We start from the raw sequence: 16,448 nt of genomic DNA on the forward strand, positions 1-16,448 counted from the left end.
AAAAAGATCTTGGAAGGTCCTTGGAGAGCTTCACGGAAGCGTAGTGGCTCAGCCCCTGGCCAGCAAGCAGCTGAGAGGTAAGTTAAGCTGTACAGCACAGATGTCTCTAGTCTTGTTTCATGCTGCCTGTGTAGTAATTTAATTCCTTACTAAGGCTAAAAAAAACATTTTAGAGTCAGATAATCATGAGATCTTGGACTTTTTTCAGTGTGTGGGCTTTATCTGTGTAAAATTTAAAAATATAAGTAGTCTATATGCCTACAAAGCTATAATGAGCCATAGTATACCAATCATACATAATTCCATCAAAGTATATTTATATCCACAGACTGTTCATGATTCATGGCCAGGCTGCCGAGAGACCTGATGCCAACAGGATTTCAGAATGTGTCGCACTCAAGCTTTTGAAGGAGTTCAATGAAGCAAGAAACAGGCCCAGAGACAACAAGGGCAAAGTCTTTGCCATTCCTCAGGCGATTGTGATGACATACAGTCACATTAAGCAGCTGCTTGAAGACTGCAGAGAGATACTGGAGAAGACCAACTTGGTGCTAGTTACGGTCAACAACACTACAGTGTCGTCTTGGTAAGTTTTGTTTTGGCTTCCTAGAATCACTTCAGTAGTATATTCCTATCAACGACAGCACGTACAGAAGTATCTACAGAACTAACTGTTCTTAATTGAAAATATATTTGTTGTCAAGGTGATCAGCTGTGCCATTGCAATGTCAGTTTCTCCACAATAATGGTCATCATTAACAGTTGTGTATAACAGATGGCTAATATAGGTATTTAAAGCCAGCACTTCTTATAGGTCTATTGAATCACACTGCAAATTGTATATTTTTTCATTGCATTTATTTACATCATTTTGTTGTAGTTATTAATTGTATTGAAAAAAGTATTCATCTATATTCATCTATTTTTGCATACTGTGCACAGTGTAATTATATTATTATAAACTAAAGTAAGTATTAAAGAATAACAGACCTCAGAATGTTGCAACTGATGAATAACAATAAAATATTTCAGACAATGTATATCCAGCTGTTTATCACCGAATCATATACATAAAAATAATAAAGACTGTCCTGATCACATATTTTGAATTTGTTTTACAAAAATTGACAGATCTGTACATTTATTATTTAGACTTTGTCAAGTCACCTTTATTTCTATAGCACTACTGATTCAAAGTACCTTTACTGTGATAACCACAAAAAAAAATGCTTCAGAGTTAAATTCTAGTGTGAAGCAGCTACTAAAAGGAAAAAAACTGTAATTGTTCGGCTGAAGCCAGCTAAATGTTGATTCAAATCCATTTAATAACTGCAAAGTAATCAAATTGTGAAATTACTTTATCGTTATCATCCAGGGCCCGGTTTCCCGATAACGATTGAACTTAGCACTTAAGAGCGCTTTCTACGAGCTACGTAACGAACATTCGTTGTTCATTTACGTGTGTTTCCCAAAGATGCACGTGAAACAATCGCTCGCAGCTGGGTTTTAAGTGCTACTTACGAGTCGCTATCCATTTGTCAAGTGCTGAAATGTCACCAATAGAATGACTCGATTTTGTAGCAGAAGCTTGTTTAGGCTAATGATCTTCAGCAGATGTGCACTAATATTTTTAATTATATATTTTCATTATTGTTCAATGACTTTTTAAATGTTTTAATAATTTGTTAAATATTCTTTTCCGTATTTAGTTAGGACTCGTCCCACTGCGAAATGCCTTCTGCGTTTCTATTATAGTTTAGATTATTATTATTATTTGTTGTTTATTCTATATGTTTATTTATTATTATGGATTATTGCATTGTACCGTAAATATTTATTTGGTTTCTTTAATTAGATGCCATTTCCCTTCAAAACAATGTTTAGATTAATTATAGCAGCTATCGGTATGAACCATTTATCAATTTGCTATACCAACTTTGACCAAAATACAAAAAACTTTTACCAACTTGTACAAAATACGTTTTCCTTCTTTATTCATTTATGTTTAGTCATTTAAATTTGATTTCTCATTTGAATTGTAAATATATTATATTATATATTTAATATAAAATAAACAAAGAAATACCCAATAAATAAATAAACATTAAAAACATTACATTATCGTCATTGCAGGAGTGCAATTTGCTGGTTGTCCTGTAGGTGACCTTGTAACTCTGTTGTCTTACGATGCACTTATGAATGAACGATTACTCCAGACCACTCGTAGATCTACGATGATTTTCAAGTGCAACTTAAGTTACGAAGCTTTTGGGAAACAGCCCGTAATTCTAAGATGATTCGTACAATCGTTTTTACGATCTACTTAGCCTTACGATGCTTTTGGGAAACCCGGCCCAGCTTAGTTTATTTATCATACAATTTTAATTGTTTGAATAAACAATCATTTGAGATATTGCTATGTAGTACATAACATTATGTGAGTGTACTAAATAGTAAATTTTTAATTTTGAAAGTAGTTTTGCTCTCTTCAAACCTGATGTTTGTTTTTCTTTCCCAGGCTTCTTGACAGGAAAACAAGAACGGGTCGAGACACCTTGCTGCAAGGAGTGCAATTCCATCAGTATAAATGAGCCGCTTCCAAAGCCTAAAGAGCTCCCATCTGCACCTGTACAACATGGACATGTTGCCAATGAATTCCAGGAGCCTGAAAATCGGGAGGGTGAGGCAGTTATTCGTCAGCGTAAATATGCACGAACTGGAACTGCAATGTCTTTTATTACACACACAGAGCTAGGGCTAGGAGACACATCGCCATTTGGCACAGGCTATTCTCCTGCAGCAGAAGCCCAGCAACTTCCAGGGTTGCATACCTGGCCTGGATATTCTGACTGGTCTTCTCCGCTGTATCCACCACATCATGGTTTGTCTTTCCATCCACCACCGGCTCCACCAATGCCTCACGGGTGGTCTTCCCTTCCACCAGGCCAACAGCCATCAGCACCACCACCATACTCTCAAGGAAGGTCTTCCTTTCCGTCAGACCAACAGCCATCAGCACCACCACCGCACTTTCAGGGATGGTCTTCCCTTCCACCAGGCCAACAGCCATCAGCACCACCACCACACTCTCAGGGATGGTCTTCCTTTCCGCCAGGCCAACAGCCATCAGCACCACCACCACACTCTCAGGGATGGTCTTCCTTTCTGCCAAGCCAACAGCCATCAGCACCACCACCACAACACTCTCAGGGATGGTCTTCCTTTCCGCCAGGCCAACAGCTATCAGCTCCACCACCTCCTCGGAACCGACAACGTGCTTGGAGACTGCACAAGGCAGCACTTGCGGATCAGGTAAGTGTGGCAAGAGGGGAGCCACCAAAGGAGCGTTACACTAAAGAACATTACCATTATCAGTGTAAAGCATGTGGGCACTCAAAGAGCAAACTTACTGGACATTCCCAGGTTAAAGGAAAGTGGTATTGTCCAGCATCTGGTCAGACCACTACAGAGTGGAAAGACTCTTTAACTCTAAAAGTTTTATTTTGTCTTTATTTTAATATAGAAAACAATCAGCATAACTTTTAAGTTCGGGTTTTAACTAGTACGTTCACTAGCATTTTATTTTATATAATGGTCAGATCTGAAAGTTTCTTATTATATATATATCTATCCATCTATCCAAATATTTATATCTAATATACATAGAAATAGAATATAATAGTAGAATTTATCATATAATATTCATGTATATATTTCTGTTAAAATGTAACTATTGTAATTATATGTAATTTTAATGTATGTAATTATTTAGTTTTATGTTTGTTTTATTTTAATTTTATTAGCTTAACTTTTTATATTTTTATTATTTCTATATATTTTCATTCATATCTATATATGTATATCTATCTATATCTATCTATATATAATGGCCCCTCAAAAAAGTGCAGGCTCCAGCCCGGCCCTTAAGATCAGTGCAGTCTCTGTGCCGCCCCTCAGATCAGTGCATGCTCCAGTCCGGCCCCTCTGATCAGTGCATTCTCCAGCCCGGCCCTCAGATCAGTGCATGCTCCAGCTCGGGCCCTCAGATCAGTGCATTCTCCAGCCCGGCCCTCAGATCAGTGCATTCTCCAGCCTGGCCCTCAGATCAGTGCATGCTCCAGCCCGGCCCCTCAGATCAGTGCATGCTCCAGCCCAGCCCTTAAGATCAGTGCAGTCTCTATGCCGGCCCCTCAGATCAGTGCAGGCTCCAGTCCGGCCCTTAAGATTAGTGCAGTTTCCAGGCCGGCCCTTATGTATGTATGTATGTATGTTTGTGTATATATATATATTATTTTGTGTTTGTTTATACATTTCTTCTAATTATTGTTACGTATACATTTGCTTTTAAAATAAACCGTATTTGTGGAATTATGTTTTGTATGTTTTATTTTTCAGTTTTACCACAAGGAATATTAGGAGTTGTTTTGTTATAAAGTAAAATAGGTTGAAATATTGACTTAGTTATACTAATATATTATATATATATTATATTATATAGAATGATATAGTTGTAATTTCTTAGTTCAAAGAAGTGAAAAGGAGAAAAACTAGGAATATTAGGAGTTGTTTTGTTATAAAGTAAAATAGGTTAAAATATTGACTTAGTTATACTAATATATTATATAAATTATATTATATATAATGATATAGTTGTAATTTCTTAGTTAAAAGAAGTGAAAAGGAGAAAAACTGGTAAAAAGAAAAAAAATCTCTTCAATTTTCTCTTTCAATTTACATTTTTAACAAATTTTTCAGTCTTTACTAATTTTTCCTCATTTTTTCTTTTCCCCCACCCATAGCAGTCCCTTTTGCCCCATTTTTGGCCGAGTGGTTAAGGCGATGGACTGCTAATCCATTGTGCTCTGCACGCGTGGGTTCGAATCCCATCCTCGTCGTTGTGACGTTGAACTTTCTTTAAGACGCAACATTGCCGAAGCTTACGTTGTTTCTCACACCTCTAGGAGTGGTCTGCTACCCATTAGACAAAGCAACGTGTTTTTGTTGCACCAGTTTTGAAGTGCTTACAATCCAGAGTCTCTGATGGACACTTGAGTGTTTTCAGACTTTAAAGTTTCAGACTATGTGCCAACTGTCTAGAAAGTGGTAAAGACTGGGTTGAGCGGATTTACCTTTGTTGATGTTTGCTGTAAGAGGAACAGAACAGGAATCATAACAACTGAAAAACCTTAGCGGAATGGTTGAAAACATACGTTGTCTCTAGCACAATTTTTATAGGTCAGTGCTAGAGCGTTTAAAAGCAGATAGGGAGGTCTAACCGTTCACTTGGACATTATCAAGAAAGCTTTAACTGTGGTGAAGCATAACACATGTTGGTTTTTCAATTCTTCAGTCACGTGTATTCTCATAGGGGTATAGCTCAGTGGTAGAGCATTTGACTGCAGATCAAGAGGTCCCCGGTTCAAATCCGGGTGCCCCCTTAAGCCTGTAGTCCGTAACCTCTTGCGGTAGTTTGCCGCGTTAATCTTTCGGACTCAAAGTTCATCATGGATCCTTTTCACGTAGGTCCTGGAGTGCAGCAGTCCTGCAGAGTTTAGCTCCAGCTCCAATCAGGCCCACATGAACAGGCTAACCAAGGTCTAAAGGTCACCTGAGAACCACAGGTGGATGAGGTTTATTCAGGGTTGGAAATCAAATCTGCAGCATTGCGGCACTTCAGGACCGGCGTTGCCTACCCCTGTTCTAACGCTAAAGACGAGCATACACTGTGCCATTTCAGCACAGTCGTGGCTAAATGCCAACGTAAACTATACGAGTAAATCCCATGCGATGTGAAGCCAAAGTTCACAAATGGTGTGCTCACACTATAGCAGGGGTCTTTGACCCTGCTCCTGGTGAGCTTCCGCCCTGCAGATTTTAGCTCCAACCCCAATGAAACTTAGCTGAAGCAGCTTATCAAGGTGTTCAAGGTTGCTTGATAATTACAGACTGTTGTGTTGGAGGTGGGTTAAAACTGAAGTCTGCAGGACAGTAGCCGACCAGCAGCAGGTTTGGAAATACCTGCGTTATTCGGTCAGATCGCAGAGCTGAGACTTGACTGCTCACACGTCACCTCTGAAACAAATCGGAGAGATACCCAAACTAAGAAGTGTGTAGCTGTTTGCCGGTTTCAGAAGAAGCATCCATGCATTTCTGGGAAATGCACCGCCTTTCTCAAACAGTTGGTGCGGTCACTTCAAACGATCGCAAAATATGTGACAAAATCCGTTGATACAACCAAGTGTTAGAGCATGTGGGTTTCTGTAGTGTAGTGGTTATCAAGTTCGCCTAACACGCAAAAGGTCCTCGGTTCGAAACCGGGCAGAAACAGTGTGTTCCTTTTGATACGCTGCGAGTTAAATTCCTTTCTTGAGACATGTTACTCCTTGTATCATGAAGCACTTTTAAAGTTACACACAAAGTTGTGCTCTGCACGCGTGGGTTCGAATCCCATCATCGTCGTTGTGACGTTGAACTTTCTTTAAGACGCAACATTGCCAAAGCTTACGTTGTTTCTCACACCTCTAGGAGTGATCTGCTACCCATTAGACAAAGCAATCTGCTTCGATGGAAATAAAATCTGCAGCATTGCGGCACTTCAGGACCGGCGTTGCCTACCCCTGTTCTAACGCTAAAGACGAGCATACACTGTGCCATTTCAGCACAGTCGTGGCTAAATGCCAACGTACACTATATGAGTAAATCCCATGCGATGTGAAGCCAAAGTTCACAAATTGTGTGCTCACACTATAGCCGGGGTCTTTGACCCTGCTCCTGGTGAGCTTCCGCCCTGCAGATTTTAGCTCCAACCCCAATGAAACTTAGCTGAAGCAGCTTATCAAGGTGTTCAAGGTTGCTTGATAATTACAGACTGTTGTGTTGGAGGTGGGTTGAAACTGAAGTCTGCAGGACAGTAGCCTACCAGCAGCAGGTTTGGAAATACCTGCGTTATTCGGTCAGATCGCAGAGCTGAGACTTGACTGCTCACACGTCACCTCTGAAACAAATCGGAGAGATACCCAAACTAAGAAGTGTGTAGCTGTTTGCCGGTTTCAGAAGAAGCATCCATGCATTTCTGGGAAATGCACCGCCTTTCTCATACAGTTTGTGCGGTCCCTTCAAACGATCGCAAAATATGTGACAAAATCCATTGATACAACCAAGTGTCAGAGCATGTGGGTTTCTGTAGTGTAGTGGTTATCACGTTCGCCTAACACGCGAAAGGTCCTCGATTCGAAACTGGGCAGAAACAGTGTGTTCCTTTTGATACGCTGCGAGTTAAATTCCTTTCTTGAGAAACGTTACTCCGTGTATCATGAAGCACTTTTAAAGTTACACACAGTTCTGCCCGTCACATTTGCTTCACGCATGAAAGGTGGCTAGTTCTCAAGTGGGCGAAAAGCATTGCCCCTTTGGGAAGTGTTGCACAGAGAGAAAGTGTGTGGCCAAATCTATCAAAATAAACATAGAATCCAAAGGAACAGGTTTCTGTGGTGATGTGGTTATCACAAATGTCCTCGGTTCGACTGAAATAAACACTTTAGCTGTGTCCCAATTCAAGGGCTGCGACCATCTGAGGATGTATTTTAAGACCGATTGCGTCACAGCAGCGCGACTTAAGGCCAGTAAGGCCGTCCCAATTCAAAGGATGCTTAGAATGAAGCCTCAAAATGCGTCCTCATTTCTCCGCGCTGTTAAGGATAGAACGAATGGATCCTTAACAGCCGAGGATGTCCCAAGAGTCATTGCGCCTCTGCAACGGCTGCATATAATGGGTGGATATTCTAAAATAAACAATTAAAACCTTTATTAAATAAAAATGTATTTATCAGAAAAAAAATTCTTGTCACTGTTTTAGTATTATAAGTTATGTTTTGTGTTAATAATATTCTTTTTATGTTGCGTATATTTATAAGGTTGATTAATTTGTTATACTGTTGAATAGTTTAATATACATCAACGTGTCATATTTCTAAAATAAATTAATGATTTTTCTGATGTCATATTTATTATAATAAGTCAGAAACGTGCAGGTGGGCGCGTGCAGCAGGTGACGCTAATTATGGGTCCTCCGAAGGTTAGACAGTCTCATTTCAGTTCTCTTCGCGAACTTCTGAGGCTTCCACCTTGAAAGACCGAGTGCTCACCTTTTAAGGTCGAAAGCTCATAAGGTTGCAGCCCTTGAATTGGGACACAGCTATCGTTAGAGATATGACAGGGTTTTGGTCATGTTGATTTAACAACCTCAACAGTTACATCAGTTTGATGCACGTTATTGTAAACCTGATCGTCGGTTAGTTTTAGTTGAACGGACGGCAGGTAAGTGTACTGAGATTTAGTCAACATTACCCAGCCAGTTGGCTGTGTACATAAGCCAATGAAAACCTCTTGTTCCCTTTAAATAAAGTCTTGAATGTCTCCTTTGGTTTTTGCCTGTTTCATGTCGAAATCCGATGAAAACTATTTTGAAAAAGAACCCCAATCAATTAAAGGTCAGTCCTTGAAATTATTTCTAAACATGTCTAAGGCGATGGATTGCTCATGCACAATTCTCTTCAGGCGTTTCCCTTCTGTCAGGCCAAAATGAACGCTTTCTAAAAGATAACGTTTAATTACACCAACAACGGAAACAATTTGATGCACGCTACTACGTACTTGGTGGCAATTTAGGAATCGCAAAATGCCCCACAGCAGGGGTTATGGGAAAGTCTCACAGGACAGCCTCACAGGACGAGGTGGCCGAGTGGTTAAGGCGATGGACTGCTAATCCATTGTGCTCTGCACGCGTGTGTTCGAATCCCATCCTCGTCGTTGTGACGTTGAACTTTCTTTAAGACGCAACATTTCCGAAGCTTACGTTGTTTCTCACACCTCTAGGAGTGATCTGCTACCCATTAGACAAAGCAACGTGTTTTCGTTGCACCAGTTTTGAAGTGCTTACAATCCAGAGTCTCTGATGGACACTTGAGTGTTTTCAGACTTTAAAGTTTCAGACTATGTGCCAACTGTCTAGAAAGTGGTTAAGACTGGGTTGAGCGAATTTACCTTTGTTGATGTTTGCTGCAAGAGGAACAGAACAGGAATCATAACAACTGAAAAACCTTAGCGGAATGGTTGAAAACATACGTTGTTTCTAGCACAATTTTTATAGGTCAGTGCTAGAGCGTTTAAACTCAGATAGGGAGGTCTAACCGTTCACTTGGACATTATCAAGACAGCTTTAACTGTGGTGAAGCATAACACATGTTGGTTTTTCAATTCTTCAGTCACGTGTGTTCTCATAGGGGGTATAGCTCAGTGGTAGAGCATTTGACTGCAGATCAAGAGGTCCCCGGTTCAAATCCGGGTGCCCCCTTAAGCCTGTATGTCCGTAACCTCTTGCGGTAGTTTGCCGCGTTAATCTTTCGGACTCAAAGTTCATCATGGATCCTTTTCACGTAGGTCCTGGAGTGCAGCAGTCCTGCAGAGTTTAGCTCCAGCTCCAATCAGGCCCACATGATCAGGCTAACCAAGGTCTAAAGGTCACCTGAGAACCACAGGTGGATGAGGTTTATTCAGGGTTGGAAATCAAATCTGCAGCATTGCGGCACTTCAGGACCGGCGTTGCCTACCCCTGTTCTAACGCTAAAGACGAGCATACACTGTGCCATTTCAGCACAGTCGTGGCTAAATGCCAACGTACACTATACGAGTAAATCCCATGCGATGTGAAGCCAAAGTTCACAAATTGTGTGCTCACACTATAGCAGGGGTCTTTGACCCTGCTCCTGGTGAGCTTCCGCCCTGCAGATTTTAGCTTATCATTAAACTGATAAGAGCAAACGTTGTTGCGGGCTGCAACAACGCAAATTTACTGGTTCATTTGGCGGAACAAAGTATATAAAGTGGGAGGAGTTGGATCTAGATCGAACCCCGCCCCCTGGATCTCTTGTTCAGCAGCGAGGACCGAGGACCATCTCTCTTCGCTTGTAGTCTCGTAGTGCATTCCGGAAGTACACATGCAATGCATTTTGGGTAATGTAGTACTATTTTAACACAGGAACTATTTTCCATATGAAACACCACAGTAATAACCCTGTGATTATGCAATTATGCACATAAATGCATTTAAAGCTAATTCTTTTGTAAGTAAACATATTTTGTGATGTAAACAAATCATTATTCAAATATTTAACTCAAAATGTCACATGCTACATTTACAGCTAAAACAGTATTAACAGTGTATAGCTTTAAATGTAAATAAATCCCACATCATGTTTCCCCTCCTTTTTTTTGAAAACACAATTATATGAGAGACTACATCTGTGCAACACAAGTGAATAAAACATATTATAAATTGAGCATTGAGTGTTGGGTTTTGTGAATAAATGTAAAATGATTCTGCAAGTAATTCTGGATATAGTTTTAACAATTACATTCAATGGATGACATTCACTGTCCTGGTATTCAAGAGGAAATTACATAAAAACGTCAAGGCTGTTCTTGGCTCCATAAAATTCCTAAACTTAATGGTAACAGACATACAAACGACATAGAGAGATACAAGTAATAGTGACAGCAACTATACACTCTTTCTCCAGACACCCAGGGTCAGTCCCCTTCAGCTGGGTGTGTCCAGTCCTTTTATTTTTGTCCTGGCCACACACCTTACAGGTGTAGTTGTACTTTTCCTTTGTCAGCCTCTTCTGTGCCGGTTCCCCCACTGACACTAGCTCCTCATCAGAAATTGCTATGAATTGATTAAATATGGCTTAAAAACAGATACAAATAGGATTGGTATGAATAATAATGCTTTGTTATGATAATTATGAGTGCGGGTATATCTAGTAATAATTATGAGAAAAGTAGAAAATGCAGATTAAATGATGTCATAAATTATTTTTTAATTAAATACTGATTGAGCCAACAGTTGCACACTCTTGCCAGGATTTGCACCTGGAGTCTCCCACCCAAAGGATGGACGTGTTGCTATTACACCACAAGAGTTGTGTTTTTTTTTTTTTTTTTTTTTTTTTTGGAAATAGTTGCATCAGCAACTAATATTTTTTTCCATAATTTTTTTTTTCCATTTGCAACAGCAAATGGTTTGAACAGTGATTGTGAAATATTTTTTTTCCATTTGCAACAGCAAATGGTTTGAACAGTGATTGTGAAATATTAAAATAAATAAAAAATATGATTAATAAAAGTATAAATAAAAAAGAATGAATTTCTTATATTTACAAAGAGCTTCTCCACTCCTCAAGGGTCTGTCCAGATGCAGGGCAGTACCATTTGCCTCGTACCTGTGAGTGTCCAGTTTGCTTTGATTTAGGCTGACCACACAGCTTACACTCATAGTGATAGCTCTCTTTTGCCTTTCTGACCTTTGGGGGCTCACCTTTCCTCACTCTCTCCTGGTTTTCAAGTTCTGCCCTGCGTAACCGCCATTCACGCTGGCGATTAAAGGGATCTAGTGCTTGGTGAGGGAGCCTAGGTTGGTCAGGACAGAAAGAGGTGGATGACCAGCCCTGGGTGGATGCTGAGGGTGGTGGTTGGGTGGCAGGCCAGCCCTGGGAGGACGCTGAGGGTGGTGGTTGGGTGGCAGGCCAGCCCTGGGAGGACGCTGAGGGTGGTGGTTGGGTGGCAGGCCAGCCCTGGGAGGACGCTGAGGATGGTGGTTGGGTGGCAGGCCAGCCCTGGGAGGATGCTGAGGGTGGTGGTTGGGTGGCAGGCCAGCCCTGGGAGGATGCTGAGGGTGGTGGTTGGGTGGCAGGCCAGCCCTGGGAGGATGCTGAGGGTGTTGGTTCGGTGGCAGGCCAGCCCTGGGAGAGTGCTGAGGGTGGTGGTTCGTTGGCAGGCCAGCCCTGGGTGGATGTTGAGGGTGGTGGGTGGGTTGCAGACCAGTCCTGGTTGGAGGACCAGCCCTGTGTCAATGCTGAGGGTGGTGGGTGGGTTGCAGACAAGCCCTGGTTGGAGGACCAGCCCTGGGTGGATGCTGAGGGTGGTGGGTAGGTTGCAGACCAGCCCTGGGAGGATGCTGATTGTGGTGGTTGGGTGGCAGGCCAGCCCTGGGAGGATGCTGAGGGTGGTGGGTTGGTGGTAGACCAGCCCTGGATGGATGCTGAGGCTTGTGGGTGGGGGGCAGACCAGCCCTGGGTGGATGCTGAGGGTGGTGGTTGGGTGGCAGACCAGCCCTGGGAGGATGCTGAGGGTTGTGGGTGGGTGGAGGACCAAACATGAGAGTGTGCCAGGGGCGCCTGGTAGGAAGACCAGCTCTGGTACTGTGTTGGGGATGGCTGGTTGGCAGAGGACCAGCCCTCCGTACTGATGTTTTGAGAAGAAGCAGCATCGTGTTGGGCAATACTTGCTTCTTCCCCACCACTGTGTGGAATAGCAGGTGTTCTGGAACTGTTTCGCCTGCGGATTTTTGCCTCACCCTTACGGTTTTCAGGCTCCTGGAACTCCAAAGGAGTGTGTCCATGCTGAACTGGCTGTGATGGTAGGTCACGAACCTCCAGGAGGGATTCTTTAGCCACGGCAATCTGCCGTGGAAGCCGCACGCCCTGAAGTAAAGAACCCTGTTCTGATGTCTTAGAGCAATCTTGCAGCCTGCAGAGACAGAAAACAAAACACACAAGAGTAAATTTTTCAGTGTGTTAATATTTAAAATTTTTGTTCAAATACGCAATTTAATCAATTTATGAAGATATTAAAGATTAACTCACCAGTCGGACACTGTGGTGTTGTTAATATTAACCAGTACGAGGTCAGTCCTGTTCATGATCTCTTGGCAGTACTCAACTAGCTGCTTGATGTGTGAGTAGGTCATTACAATGGACTGGGGTATGGCAAATCTCCTCCCTTTATTGTCCTTTGGCCTATTTCTGGGTTGCTTGTACTCTTTGTACAACTTGAGAGCAACACATTCAGAAATTCGGTTCTTGTCTGGTCTGTGAGCAGCCTGACCATGGACCATGAACAATCTGCAAATAGATGACCAGATCACATAGTGCTTATTATATATGCATGTTAACATATTGACATAACTATGAAGAGTTTGGTTTCAAAACGCGATAAACGCCATTTTAAAAATAAAATAAAAGTTACTGCCAAAAACAGTATTGTATCAGGTCAGTATTAAAAAGTAAATTCTTAATTTTACACACAATCCAATAACTGTCGTGTTATTCTGTCATCTTTTCTCCCTTTTTCCCAAAATGCGATAAACACCAGTCCCCCTTTTCTGCAGAATGCAATAAATCCGCTCAACAAATCACAGCGCACCATTCCACGCAGTGTAAAGAAACAATGGCGGTGCGTTGAATACACACATAATCCTAGTTTTCCTCATCTACTTTGTACTTCGTGATCAACAAACAAACAAAAACAAAATAATACTTTTGATGGCACTGATAAACCTGTGGTGGTTTTCTGAGACGGGGAAGAAACATAAGCCACTCGAATGGTCTGACTAGTTGCTAAACTGCTCTCTTGAACAAATGTCTCGTCGAAAATAACAAATGTTTTGGTTTCCTAGGTAATCTATGTGTTGCTTGTTATATAAATAAACTACATTTAAAGAACTTTGTTGTAATTTATTCTTAGCGGAGTTTACCGGAAGTTACGTGCGGACTAGGGCTGTTGAAACGAATTTCAGTAATCGAATATAATTCGAATATTAAAAAAAATAATACTAATCGAATGTTAAAACTACTATTCGAATGGGATTTAAAAAAAAATTTATTAAAAAATATTTTTTATGTGTTCACTATCTAACGCATTTATGCTGTTAAATACAGCTAGCTACCTCGACCCGCATTTCCATCGGCTAATTCATTTGAAACAAGACCAGCAGCAGGAGGTACGTGAGAAAGAGAAAGCGGAGCTGATAGCGGTTGCGGAGGAAGGTTATGAGGAAGACGAGAACGAAGCAGCCAAGGTGAAGAGGACAGTGTCAGGAGAAAACCGCTCTCAGTGCTATGGACGACCGTTTTGGGAATGTCTTTAATGCTAATTTGTTTGGATAAGTTTGTCTTTTCGACCAGTAACAAAATACTTGTTCAAGATCACACTTCCTCTAAGGTGTGTTTAAATGAAAAAAGAATAGTGAAATTGGAGGCCAGGGGATGTGTGTGCTATGTGTAAGTATTGTATAACTAATGATGCGATCTACGCAGCCCTCATACGTGAACAAAGAGAACTGCGTTGATAATGAAATTTTTCATTAAAGTTGACAACTTTGTTAATTTTGTGTCTAAGCTTAGTCATTAATTAGCAAGAAAGATATCACCTGTTATCAAATAATTACATGTTTATTAGTAATACTGCAATGTCTTCTAGTGGACATAATTTAAAACAAGTCAACTATACGAGCTCATAGTGGCATTGGCAATGCATAAGCCCATTTTTACAACGTGTGTAGATAGGTATAGTAAATATTAATTAGTCAAATTTGAGCATTAAATAATCGATTATAAATCGAATTTAAAAAAAAATTATGAATGAAATTCGAATGGGATAATAGAGGAAGATTGACAGCCCTAGTGTGGACCACGACACCCGCTTGTTTATGTTGTTACTGCTGAAACCGTCTATAATAAATCTTTGAAAATCAAATTATGGATTTGAATTTTTTATATTATAAACTAAATATGCTATGTGAAAGTTTGTAACAGAAAATAGTGGTTTTTATCTTTTCACTTTCTTGGTATACAAAACATGTTTTAGTCAAATTAGTCAAAATGGATGTATTGCGTTTTGGAACCAAACTCTTTAAATATTGATATGAATACTAAGGAATACAGTTATATGAGATGTAGATACCTCTCAGCTGCTTGCTGGCCTGGAGCAGAGCCACTGCGTTTTCTTGAAGCCCTCCAAGGTCCTGACAAATTTTGTTTTTTGCTCTTGAGGGAGTAACTGGTGGAGGTCTTGTCAAAGGCACTTAGATGAGAGTATAACCTCAAAATCTCTGCCACTTCAGCATTGGAGAGTGCTGTTATGGTTCGGTTAAGGCCAACCAGGTAACCTGCCAAGGCATCAACTGCCTCCCATCCAGGAATCCCTCTGGCATCACACCTGGTGTCCTGTTACAAAATTAAACCAATAAACATCTGGTACAAGGGCAAATATAAAAAAGCCCACATTTCTAATGGTGAAACATTATCCACTTTACCGGAGCTGGAGTGACGAACCCACTTTCCTCAAATGGGGCGAGGACAGTCCTGGTAGAGGCATCACTCTCAATTGGGGAGTGGACGGGACTTGCAGAGGCATCTCTCTCCTCAAATGGGGAGCAGACGGGCCCAGCAGAGGCATCACCCTCCTCCAATGGAGAGTAGACGGGCCCAGCAGAGGCATCGCCCTCATCCAATGGGGAGTAGACCTGCCCAGCAGAGGCATCCCCCTTCTCCAATGAGGAGTAGACAGGCCCAGCAGATGCACCACCCTCCTCCAGTGGGTAGTGGACGGGCCCAGCAGATGCATCACCCTCCTCCAGTGGGGATCTGGGATCTGGCCTGGGCCTTTGGCCACCGCTTCCAAATTGCTGAGGTGATTAATAAAAGTATACACAGAATTATTAATAAAGAATAAATAATCTTTTAAATGCTTCTTGTGTCTGTTCTACATTAAAAATGAAAAACTGGCTATTAGTTTACAGGTCGATAGTAGAAACACTGATCAGCCATGCTGTGATTGCCCGATTGTTACTATGGCCAAGAACATGCCCTTTTATTGCCCCTTGCAGTGCGCAAGGTATTAATGAAAGGTTTTTGTGAACTTTTTATGAGGCTGAATTTGTAAACCCAGTCAAAGCTATTTTTGTACATAAAATCACCCTACATAATGTAAAATATTTTAAGTAAATATAATCTTGATATCTTTACTATTCATGTTAAAGACAGAAATTAATGATTGTAATCAAACTTTGATGCTCCTAAAGTACTTTAAGTCTCTTTTAAAAACAGTTAAATGCTGTTTTGTCTGTTTGTAACATCAACCTAAGTATCTTCATGAAATGTGCTAGCAGGAGTGATGTCTCTAAACTGATTGATTGTACAGATCATCTCTGGAGGCAGTTGCTCTTTCTTAAACCCACAGCCAATGCAACAATTTAATTTCTGATAAATAAACTTTGAATTGTAGTTTATTAAAATATGGTGTTTTCCCTCTTTTGTGCAGTTGTTGATAATACACCAACACTTTTAGCAGTTCCCAATAATGTGTTAAATGAAGTATGATGTGCAGTAAATGAATGTAAATGTTATTCTACATCAAATATTATAAAATGCAACTGTATTTGATAACAATAGGGCTGCAGCTATCGTTTCTTTTTGTAATCGATTAATCTAGCACTGAATCGATCGATTAATCGAGTAATCGGATTTGTGTGTGTTTTTAAACAACCAAAACAAATAATGCATAACGAAAATGACTTGGCTTGTTCAATGTTCAAGCATTTGGCTTTT

General features: G+C 40.9%; 4 non-coding genes across 4 annotated transcripts; all 4 read left to right on the forward strand.

Moving 5' to 3' along the window:
* The first annotated feature begins 4,810 nt into the window (after window positions 1–4,810).
* On the forward strand, window positions 4,811–4,903 carry trnas-gcu (transfer RNA serine (anticodon GCU)). The gene has a single exon. It is a non-coding gene; the product is annotated as a tRNA-Ser (tRNA).
* A 463-nt stretch (window positions 4,904–5,366) lies between these two features.
* Window positions 5,367–5,438, forward strand: trnac-gca (transfer RNA cysteine (anticodon GCA)). The gene has a single exon. It is a non-coding gene; the product is annotated as a tRNA-Cys (tRNA).
* Window positions 5,439–8,726: 3,288 nt separating this feature from the next.
* On the forward strand, window positions 8,727–8,808 carry trnas-gcu (transfer RNA serine (anticodon GCU)). Its single transcript has one exon. It is a non-coding gene; the product is annotated as a tRNA-Ser (tRNA).
* Window positions 8,809–9,280: 472 nt separating this feature from the next.
* trnac-gca (transfer RNA cysteine (anticodon GCA)) lies at window positions 9,281–9,352 on the forward strand. The gene has a single exon. It is a non-coding gene; the product is annotated as a tRNA-Cys (tRNA).
* The last annotated feature ends 7,096 nt before the right edge of the window (window positions 9,353–16,448 follow it).

The sequence above is a fragment of the Paramisgurnus dabryanus genome, chromosome 14 (assembly GCF_030506205.2).
Source record: "Paramisgurnus dabryanus chromosome 14, PD_genome_1.1, whole genome shotgun sequence".
NCBI classification, from domain to species: domain Eukaryota; kingdom Metazoa; phylum Chordata; class Actinopteri; order Cypriniformes; family Cobitidae; genus Paramisgurnus; species Paramisgurnus dabryanus.